General features: G+C 37.4%; 2 long non-coding RNA genes across 3 annotated transcripts in view; one reads left to right on the top strand and one right to left on the bottom strand.

The window, feature by feature from the left end:
* Positions 1-705: 705 nt before the first annotated feature.
* Positions 706-10,008, top strand: LOC131526965 (uncharacterized). 2 transcript variants are annotated; one of them, XR_009267568.1, is made up of 4 exons: positions 706-2,830; positions 7,739-7,850; positions 8,508-8,546; positions 9,866-10,008. It is a non-coding gene; the product is annotated as an uncharacterized LOC131526965 (long non-coding RNA). The 2 variants fall into 2 exon arrangements; XR_009267567.1 differs by having other exon boundaries at positions 9,352-10,008.
* Positions 9,845-10,380, bottom strand: part of LOC131526966 (uncharacterized) — an 8,090-nt gene continuing 7,554 nt past the window's right edge. The window contains exons 4-5 of the long non-coding RNA XR_009267569.1: positions 10,231-10,330; positions 9,845-9,983 (exon numbers count right to left, since the gene is read on the bottom strand). This is a non-coding gene — a long non-coding RNA (uncharacterized LOC131526966). The remainder of the gene's footprint in view (positions 9,984-10,230; positions 10,331-10,380) is intronic.

The raw sequence follows: 10,380 nt of genomic DNA, 5'->3' as shown, positions 1-10,380 counted from the left end.
CATATACACAATATTATATTATCGTATAATTATAATAGAATATATAATTATTCAGTTTACATCACCTTCATAAATTAAATAAAAACGGAAAAAAGAAAAAACACACTGATGCACATTCTTCATTCAATATTTTGTAGATGTAGAGTTTAAAAAATCGTTGAATTTTATATAGAAAAGTTAAATCGCCATCTTTTTCCGACCAAAGTAACTTGAACGCACCCGACGTCGTGATAACGACTTGTCAACTCGTAAGTACGAACACCCCAGGAGGACTTGAACGCAGCAATATATGAGGAACATAAATAAGGATAATGATGAGACACACCTGAACATAATGACACAATCAACAGGAGACAGAAACTAGGTCACACAGAGCACATGCGGAATGAAAAACACGACAAAAACATCCAGGGGTGTGACATTATGACTGGTTTTGTGGTCCAGGGTAATATTAAAAAACAATGTTTAATATTATTTGATTTGCACGTCTGGAAACATGTCACATTATGCATGGTTACACTCTCGGAAATAAAGGTTCAAAAGCTGTCACTGGGGCGGTACCTTTTCAAAAGGTACACTTTTGTACCTATTAGGTTCTAATATGTACACTTTAAGTACTAATATGTACCTTTAAAGTACCAAAATGGACTCTTTAGGTACAAACATGTACCTTTTGAAAAGGTACCGCCCCAGTGACAGCTTTTGTACCTTTATTTCTGAGAGTGTAGGGAACAGTATTTATGCCTAACGTTTAACCAATAACACATCAAACACTTGACTCCCATACTAAAGCCAGAGACAATTATTGAATTTGTATTGTCACGTACCAAGTTTAAAAGTTACAAATTTCATGGTGGTTCCAGGATAGCTGCTGGGTTTTGCATTTGTCTTGATGTAAATAATATGATTTTCTCCATCTATCAGTTGTCAAGTCAGTGCCTATAGGCACAGCAAACTTGATCAGACATGCAGTCCACTAAGATAACCATTTCATTCACCTTATATGTCTCTACCAACCATATCACGACAGCACACTATGATTACTGTATATATATATATATCTCACAGTTTTCACATAAATATTAAGCAGCACAGCTGTTTCAACACTGATAATAATAACAAATATTTCTTGAGCAGCAAATCTGCATATTAGAATGATTTCTGTAGGACTGAAGATTTCATCACAGGAATAAATTATATTTAAAAGTATATTTAAACATTTTTATAAAAAAATTATAATATTTCTGTATTTAACAATATTACTATATTTTTGATCAGATAAATGTCTTGGTGATGCTGCAGAGACTTCTTTCAAAAATGATGATGTTGGTTTTTATACCCATATATGTATTGTCCTTATGTAATGTCAGCTCTCACGTAAGTCCCCAATCTAAATTAAACATGGCCACATAAACGACAGCACACTCTGTGTTGTGACACACACGTACACACAGTGGTCTGAAAACAGAGCTGTGTGAGGAATGTTGGGGGTGTTCAGGGGTAGGCAGAGGAGAGGATGATTGGTGTGGGCAGCTGAGATTTGTCCCCCAGCTGTAATGACAGATTACTCAGCAGGTGTGCCACTCATCCCTCACGGTAGAGCCAACACGACTGCCGGACTACACAGCTCAGCTCTCAGATACTTTTCCGGTTCTGCATGCAGTATAAATAAAAAAAACAAACCACACAATATATATATTTTAGAATGCATTAATTTCAGATTTTTCAGTGACTTTTTCTGTAAGTTGCATCATTACACCAGTAGGTGGCGACAAATTAAGTGCGTTACAGAGTCATTGACTCAACCGATTCGTTCAGGAACTAAACAAGTCTGGCCCTGTCCCAAATAGCAACAAAATCCCAAGCAGTCTTCCTTGAATCCACACATAATGCCGCTTTGACTGTTAGGTTGAAGTGGAGGCCTCGGCAAAAATGCATATTAAGTGCATAGCGACTGCAAAGGGGGCAGTCATGAGCACTATTTTTAAAACCAAAATGGGACACCCTGCGGCAGGTATATCCTGGAGGGCCACTGAGTACGTTTACATGGACAACAATATTCTGATTTTAACACGATTAAGACAATACTCTGATTAAGAATCTACCATGTAAACAGAGATTTTTGATTACCTTAATCCAGCTAAAGTCATACTCGAAGTAAGCACAAATCAAATTAAGGCATGTGGAGTATTCCTATTATAGTTGCATTATTGAGTATAGTACACACCTTAATCACACTTTTACCATCGTGTAGCGCTTTTCGCCGCATTTTGCGATAGGATACAAACACAGCAGTTTTCAACCGTTTGACAGCAAAAAAAAAGAGCATGGATTCGAAGCTTTCAGTAAATTAAAAATGAAACACCCAAATATGGCATCATAACGAAGATGAACTCTATCTCGATATGTGAAATTCTGGAGGAAACGTCGGATGGCGTCGCATGGTGACGTAATGACGTGTGCCATTAATCGATCTATGCACTATAACATGTAAAACGGGAACATGAAAGGAATATTCTAAAAGCAACTCATGCAAACACCTTAATCATAATATTGTCTTGTTTACAATAAGGTAAATAATTAGATTACTGATGTCCATGTAAACGTAGTCACTGTCCCACAGAGTTTTGCTCCAGCCCTAATTAAACACACCTGAACCAGCTAATCAAGGTCTTACTAGGCATGCTAGAAAATTCCAGGCAGGTATGTTGAGGCAAGTTAGAGCTAAACTCTGCAGGACACCGGCCCTCCAGGACAGAGTTTGGACAGCCCTGCCCTACGGTCTTGTGAACTTAACAAACATGGACACCCATTGTACATACACACGACTGTAAGTGGACATGAATTGTGGGATACCACCTCTGTGTTCAGTGAATTACTGAATCATTCACCTATTCATCATTCAGGCCAATGTGTTGCTCAGAGTCACTTTGTGGAGCACAAATAGACAAAGTAACTGACAATTATGTATCTAAAATGTAAGTCAACTCAAATCTGCAGAATCTCTGACTTGAGGCAACCAGCGTCAACTTATCCAAACTGTAAATCGGCCGAAAATCGGGGGGAAAATCTTGTCGTATATTCCAACCTTCAATAACAGTCAAGCACACTGATGGATTGTTCAAAAGCACCACGAATAATAGGTCAGTTGGTCACTTTTTCTCATTTGGATGTGTGCCTACATGAGACACAGTGACTGTAATAGAGGAAAAACTCTAGTTTATGTCTTCATGCAGACCTGCATTTGTGTATGTGTGTCTGGACTCTCTCCAGGCCCTCATATACCCATTACAGCCCCTTCAGTCTGTCACACTTTCGTTTGATGGCTCTTTACAGCAGGGCGGGCTTGTGCCACAGGGGGGGACTCAGCCTTTGATAGTCTTTATGCAGAACACATGTGGGACAGAACCTGAAGCAGCCCTGCTGAGAAGACCTGGCCCCCAAAAGTCACTCTCGTGTTCATCACTTCCTATCAGTCACCTCAACTCTTTCCTTTCAATCACAACCTAAATCTCTCTCTCATATCTACAAAATAAATGAATATAATTATATTTTTTGTATGTGTTTGGAAAATGATCTTTTGTGGATTTTATTGGCGGCGCTTTAGGAGTGAGGCAAGTGGTACTCTGAGCTGTGAAATGCTAATTATCTCAGTGAGAGATCTGTATTCCCTCAGCACAGCATTCCTGCAGGACTCAGCCTCACTGCAGCGGGATTATGTGGATGAGTGGGAGGGAATGTCTCCACAATAGGATTAGATTGATTTGTATCTTCATTATGTCCCTAATGGAGCTTGAGAGAGTGTGTGCTAATGTGGGGCCGGCCTACAAACTCTCTTTGTTTGAGTAAGACGGCTTCCTATAGAGATGCTCGTCCTCCCTTTTACAGTTTAGACTGACAGTCAGGGTATTACACTTTAAATTACACTTTGATGAAGTAGCTATATGAATGGCTACCAACCAGTTTTGCTACAAAAAGATCCTAAAAAGCTATAAAAACTGTATCTATCTGTGCTATCCTTGAATCTTCTCTCCTCTAGTGCCCCCTGTAGAACAGATCGGTCATGGCAGGAGGCCCTGTATTTATCCAATAACAAGGCTCTGCTTGAGGGCCCAGATCAAGTTGCATCTAATGCTATAGCAAGGACCTGCTGCTGAGAGACGTTGCTATTTGAAACGGCTAAGGTTTCAAGGTGCCTAACAAAGCCTGTGGAAAGGAAATTATACAGAGGGAGAGTTGGGAAATAAAAAGGGAGGGCAAACGTGGGAAGGGGAAAAAATATGAAAGACACTCGAGCAGGAGGGAATGGATAGGGAGGTGAAATGATTGTGCATGAAATAGCCTGAAGAGTGGGAGGAAGAAGAATTGAATCTGATGAAGATTGTGGTAATTTTACAATATTAAATTTATGTGGATTATGTGGTTGTAAATATGGATGAGTTGGTATATGTTAAATTAAATGAACATAATTTTGATTAATTTATGAAAATAATTCCATTAGATAAAATTACGTATTTCTGTTATTATATTTAAATGCTAAATATTATGTGAAATGATTAAAAAAAACATAAATACTATTAATTTATGATTACTGATAAATGCTAAACATTATCTGTGTAAGATTCTGGTATAAAACAAAAAAACAAATCTGACTTTCTTTCTCCTTTTCAACAATAATGTACACCTACCCACACACATACACACACACACTGTTTTTTCTGGGGCCCCTGTTGGTGTTTGGTTACACATTGCTCTCCATTTTCTGGAAGGAATGACCACATCGGTTGCCTAGGGGATCAAACCAGGAAGGACAGCCGCCCGCGTTGAGCTGGAAATAGCCTTGAAGCTCTGACAGAGGAAAAAAAAAACTTCTGAGCAAATCAATACGCTGATGGCCTCTCGGAGATAATCTCCTTTTAAGTTTTGCTTACCTTCATGGCAGCATCTCCATATACACTGGTGTATTCCTTCATATGTGTTTAGTGTCCTCTGGCAATATATCGGTGTGTTTTAGAATTCCTTCACATAGGAGAAATGCTGTAATGAACACAGGAAGTATTAGTGTAATTTGAGGTCAAAGGTCGGTTGTTTGGCAGTTATATTGGTGTCTGGTTTGGATGAGGTGAACCCTCGGTTTCACGTGAAGCATGTAGGGTCCCTTAGCAGCATTTAAGCATTCTAAGCATTTCGATGTAATATTAATTTTTATATACATTCACATTTAATTCATTTTAATTCATCCTTTAGTTGATGCGTTAGGCATTCTGATAACAACAATGAATAATAATTTTACAGCATTTACTAATCTTGGTTATTTTTATATTTTTAATTAATATTAAATAAATATTAATATTTAATTTAATTTTTAAATATTAAAATGATTTATTTATTCTATTATGAACTAAGATGAATTAGCAATGAACAATAGTAGGCCTATATATTTTAATAATAAATTAACATCAACTTTATTGCAAAATGTTACAATGTTTTTATAGTTTATGTCTGGGAACTCTGTTGTCTGGTAAAGCTAAAATGTTCAAGACCTCATTTCCAAGAAAATACTTATTAGATTTATTTAAACAATTAAACCCAGATTTGATATCCTGTTAAAGCTATTTCTTCTGTACTTTGTTTGCTTGTTGAGTCTAGGGAATAACTGAAGGATGTTTATTTCCCAAGGGACATTGGCCTACTTTGCTTATCCGCTGTCTATTTTCTTTGCACTCACCAATTATTTCATTCATCATTTATCACTAAAACACATTTGGACATCAATAACTCTCTAGTATGAGGTAATTGATATTCGCCAAGTAAGATAATAAATATTAGTTCCTCAAATAACAATGCAAGTTTTTTCCTGTATTTAACATTTATTTTGAAATAATTTATTACATTTTTAAATAATATTTATTTTTAAATAAACTATGAATTCTCAAATCACAATTAACAGATGTCAGGATGTTTATTTGAGATTTTCAGCATGTATTTAAGCTGTTCTGGATGCTTTAATCTATGACTATGACTTCTGCTGCAAAGCTGCATGGGCAAATGTGCCAGCTAGTTGGTAGTGTGAATCTCTTTGCTCTCTCAGTACGGTGCCAACTCCATTTACACTGTGCCATGCTGTTCTCGTCTTACTGCATCACCCTGTCAGCATTTTCTTCTCCCCAATACTCTTCCCTCCCTCTCCAAACTCTTTCAGTTGTCCTTCAGAAGGGCAGCAGTATGGTAGCCCCTCTATTCCCACATGTCAATGATAGTAAGCTCCAGAGGGCAATCCTTATGAATGCTCTAAACACATACTTCCTCAAACTTGGCACGAGTAGAATCCCAAAAAAGCCATTGCTAAGCCTCTTACTCCCTTGCGAATGGTAGCCATACAGAATATCTGTCTGTCAACGAGACTAATAACATACATCCTCCAAGGAGAGGTTGTGATAGAGGTTCTTTGATTGTACAACCGCATAGCCAATTGCCAATGATGAGTTGTTGCTACACATTTCAGATACCGCCGATAAACTCGTTGATTACAAATCAAAACCTTTACTATCATTTTCACAACTTTTCATTGCAACAAATAAAGTTTTTCTGCAACAAAAAATGGAGGAGGACAGCTTTGGAGCTTCTATGCGCTTTGGAGCTAAATGAAGGCCTATTGATTATACTTTGTACTTTGTCGACCCCAACAGAAGCCTAAAGGCCACAAGCTTCACAGTCTATTCTGCTGACTCTACATAAAGAGGTCACCAAGCCAAAGCTAGCCCTTCTTATAGATAATGAGATGTGGAGATGAATCAGCTCAGTTAGGTCAAGGAAGAAGATGGAAAAGAAATCCAGTGACCAAAGAGCCTTCAAAGTCAATTCCTTTGGGCCTTTGAAATAAGGGAGGGGAAAAGGACTCTGGTTGGATAGTCCGCAGTCATCAGAATTTATAATATGATTCATTTGCTGACTAACAGAAACAGAAAAATACTGAACGTTGCAAATTTAGGAGCACAGAGGGCATTCTAGCCTATTGTTCTCTTTACTCCCAGAATCCCTTGTTCTTCTTTTTTGCTCCTTATAACTCTGCCAGAAGAATCCCTCATCTGTGGTTCCTGTTTGAACGATGCACAGATAAAGGTAATCAGATGTAATGTCTCGTAAAACACAAGGCACCTCAACCACCGTGTCCTGTGGAATTATTGCACAATAACCCCATACCAAGGTTGGCCTGCCTGTGCTTTGCCAGAAAGAGCAGGTGTTGTGCTGGTCCGGATCTGTCCAGTTAGAGGAGGATCACCGAGTCATTCCACCCCAGGCACACAAGACAGCTGCAGGGGAGCTCGGACCCACTGTTGGCCCCACAGCTGTCACTGTTCCCTGGATAGAAAAAGAGCAACCCTGCTACTCTTAACCAACCAGTGACACTTCAGTTTAACATCAGTCTGTTTACCAATGATGCCATTAGAGAGCTTAATCTGATCTATATCTGTGTTTTTTTTTAAAATAGAAAAAATTACATCATTTTTTGAAATTATATTATTTTATATAATTTATTATAAAAAATGTAATATATTTATTTTATTTTATAATAATTTTAATAAAACCGTTTTCTTTTATTTTTTTATATTTATTATTATAAATATTATTAAAATATTTATTAACTTACATATTATTGTTAGTTTTTAATTATCTTATTAATAAGTATATATAAATAATTTTATAAAATTGTATATTTCTCTCTCTCTCTCTTTAGAGCACTCTCAAAAGGAAGATCTTGAAGCCCCCTGCTGATTGTATAGGGCAGATTCTGAATTCTCAAACCTCACGTCCCCTCAGGGCCATCAGGACTGCCACCATCAGCCCAGGTAATCCCTAATAGCTTTACTGCAGACCTATCCCAAACTATCCAACAACAAACCCACCCCTACACTTCCATCTACCAAGCTTACCATATGCCACACAATTAGCCCATGTTGAGTAAACATCACTTAACCCACTTTAAAGCTGATGAGCTAATTGAGTTTAATTACAGTCCCACTGTTATTGCAAGAAAGCCTGGAGGGAAGGCATTTGTTCTAATTAAGAGGCTGCTGTTTGAGGTGCTGGTGTGTCATGAATTTCATTGCTGGGATGAAGACCTGTACGTCACTCTGAGAGTTTTATACATTTGATATCACATCAGGACATTGCTGTCATTTAGAGGAATCAGAAATACCGGAAATGTCTGGACCTAACAATGATACATTACTTGGGTTCGTAAGCTCAAATAATCATATCCAAGGAAGGAAATAGCTTGCCATGTTCATAGATGAAAATATCTAAAGGGATTGTTGACCCAAAAATGAAAATTCATCATTTACTCACCCTAAATGATGAATACTCACACTAGTTGTCGTTTACTCACCCTTATGTTGTAATGATAAAAAACAAAGATATGAAAGGATTCATAAGGATTTCTTCTTCCATAAAAATGGATTTTAATGGTAACTAACCAAAACATTACCAACATTTTTGTGTTTCAGAAAAGAAAGAAAGTCACACTGATTTGTAACAACATGAAGGTGAGTAAATGATGACAGAATTTTTATTTTTGGGTGAACTAACTAATAAACAGATATTCTACAGAGAAGTATCAAATTATGTCAAAATTAAAACATTTATAAAATATTACAGTTGTCATAGACAATATTTGTAATGTTAAACATGGGATACAAAATATATCTCTAGAAATATATAAAAATAAAAGTATATCCAAAAATATATGATTAAAAATGTTTAACTTTTTGCCCTCTACAACAATAGAGAAAGCTTTCGTCAACAACACAGTATGCATTATTTTTACTTTCATGCTTATCATTAATAGAAAAGGGGCATAATCCATTCGAGCGCTAATACTAAAACATTCTGGAAAATGAAATATTTATAGTTCTTTTCTTGTGTTATTGTCAATGTGTATTGCCATAGGCGACCCATGATTTTAAATTGAAAGGCCATCTTATTATCATAGTCATATGAGGAAGTTTTGAAAGAAATTTCTCTTAAGAAATGTTCTTGTGGGTTGTGTTCATGTTGTTGAACCAATGAACCAATGTATATCTGCATTTTAAAGTTACTGTACATCTAATCTGAGACACACTATTAAGTTTTATTTAAATTTTAGACCATTTTTTTTTTTACGTCTCACTCCTGCTGTTACTGAGCTTGAGCATTTTAGTTTAAATTACATTTTTTTAATTTAAATGAAACTTCATAGTATGTCTCAGATTAGTTTTAATTTCAAAATGTAGATATGCATTGGTTTTCAACACATAAGTCTATGTTTTTTTGACCCATTTCCACCACCAGTGTGTTATTGATGTCATTTAGGTCATTTTGAATGGCCTTGAAACACAAACCAGGTCCAGATTGTCTGTGCTGCATGGTCCCGTGGCTGATAAGATCCCAAGGCGGCAGCTGGGCAGAGGCTGAGCTGTTCGCGAGGGTCCACCCGGCTCAGTTTACAGTGACAGCTGGCCTGCCGATGGTGGGGAAAAAGGGAGAGGCCAGGGCGGGAGGGCTGTTTCTGAATGGGACAGTGTAAGAGGACTACTTGTTGTCTAAGGCCGGGGATTACCTTTGCCGAGACCTGGAGTAAAACATCCCTGAGGGACGCTGTGCTGTGTTGTGAAAGCTTAAGGCTCATGGATGATACGTAGTTTATAGGGATAGAGTGGGGATTGCCATGTAAATATGAAAATATGCATATGGTCTCAATAACAGCAAACAAAGTGAATTAAAAAATATATAACAATGCAAAAGAAATGATGGGAGATTTATGTTTTATTTTAACTGACTCTGTCTTGCATCACTTTTTTTTCTTCTGTCTCTTCCCTGTCCTCAGCTCTGGGAGAGGGAAGAACGGGATGAAGCTTGAACCCTGAGCTTTGGGGCATCCGGTCGAGGCCTGGATACTAATACTCATGGCTTTCCGAGAGATTTCCTGAACCTGCTGGCCCACGCTGTGAATAAAGATGCGGAAAATGAGTCTTGGCTTCAATCCATATTGTTTATTTTGAATTTTTTTGGATTATGTGTTCTCATTAGGTCTCAGAATAGTATTTATTTTGGAGCGAGCTCGTAGATTATTTTAGACATTATTATGTCCCTCAGCTGTAGGTCTTAGTCTTCCCAGAAATAGCCATTCACCCTCAGGCTTGCCCTCCTGGCCAAATTTACTGACCACAAATCAACAGGCACCTTGCTTACCTGCCTTGACGGTGACGAATTTGTCACTGGAATGTGCCTTTCCATTTGGGGTTCATAGTAAACCGCTGTTACTTTGTGAAGTTGATTTATATCTTGAGACCTGGAAGTATAAAGGTGACTGTGATTAGATGTGTTTGTTTTCATAGAGAA

This window comes from Onychostoma macrolepis, chromosome 20, assembly GCF_012432095.1.
Source record: "Onychostoma macrolepis isolate SWU-2019 chromosome 20, ASM1243209v1, whole genome shotgun sequence".
In the NCBI taxonomy this organism is placed as follows: domain Eukaryota; kingdom Metazoa; phylum Chordata; class Actinopteri; order Cypriniformes; family Cyprinidae; genus Onychostoma; species Onychostoma macrolepis.
Note: the sequence above shows the minus strand (reverse complement) of the source record. Positions and strands in the feature narration are given on the sequence as shown.